Source organism: Formica exsecta, unplaced genomic scaffold (assembly GCF_003651465.1).
Source record: "Formica exsecta isolate Colony F162 unplaced genomic scaffold, ASM365146v1 scaffold451, whole genome shotgun sequence".
NCBI lineage: Eukaryota > Metazoa > Arthropoda > Insecta > Hymenoptera > Formicidae > Formica > Formica exsecta.
Window position 1 is genome coordinate 1,336,421 of NW_021851748.1, and position 948 is coordinate 1,337,368.

The window sequence follows — 948 nt, forward strand, 5'->3', positions numbered from 1 at the left end:
CTTGTTATCATTCGCACGGCGACACTTGAATTGGATTGTAATAGTTCGAGACGCTCCGTCAAATTTCTCTTCCAAATGCGATCGCGATAAATATCGGGAAATAATTTGATACTATTAATAATTAATTCTCTCTCTCTCTCTCTCTCTCTTGGCAACAATTTTTTTTTTTTAATACTTAAAATTAAATATATTTTGTCCAATACTTTATTGTTCGACTTTTCGACGATCTAAATATGATTCGGATTAAAAACGCAATAAAATAGTCGAATCGCAGGTATAGTAATTAACATAACGAAAGCTCCGTGATATATTAATCGTTTATTAAATAATTGATCTATAATTTAAAATACTCTTGTATAATTTAATATTCCGCTTGTATGTACGTCATAGTACGTAAAATATTTCGGCAACGTATTATCAATAACAAGGTGTTCGGTCTTGGCGGCGTAAACATTAGCGCGCTATTGTTTACGTATCACGGTCTTCTTATTATTTATACGGAGACACTCGATCAGTAAGGTAGTAGTACGAGACGCTCTGACAAATTCCTTTGCTAAACGCGATCGTGACCAATATTGAGAAATTATTTATTATTATAATATAATTAATACTTAATTAACATTTATAAATAATACCCGTATGTAACTACATATATATATATCGCGACGATAGATCTCGAATCGCATATTTCATTCATTTAATCAAATAAGAATTTAAATGATAGAAAAACAAATTATAAATTATCGTTTTGTTACAATCTTTACGGACAATAATTAGTTCTTTAACAACACATAGAGTCAAATATATTTTGTCCATGATACTATATCATTTGACTTTTCGATAATTTAGATATAATTTGGATTAAGAACGTGCTGTAAAACGATCGAATCGCAAAATTGAATAATTAATATAACGATAAGCTCCGTGATACATTAATCGTTTAATGTT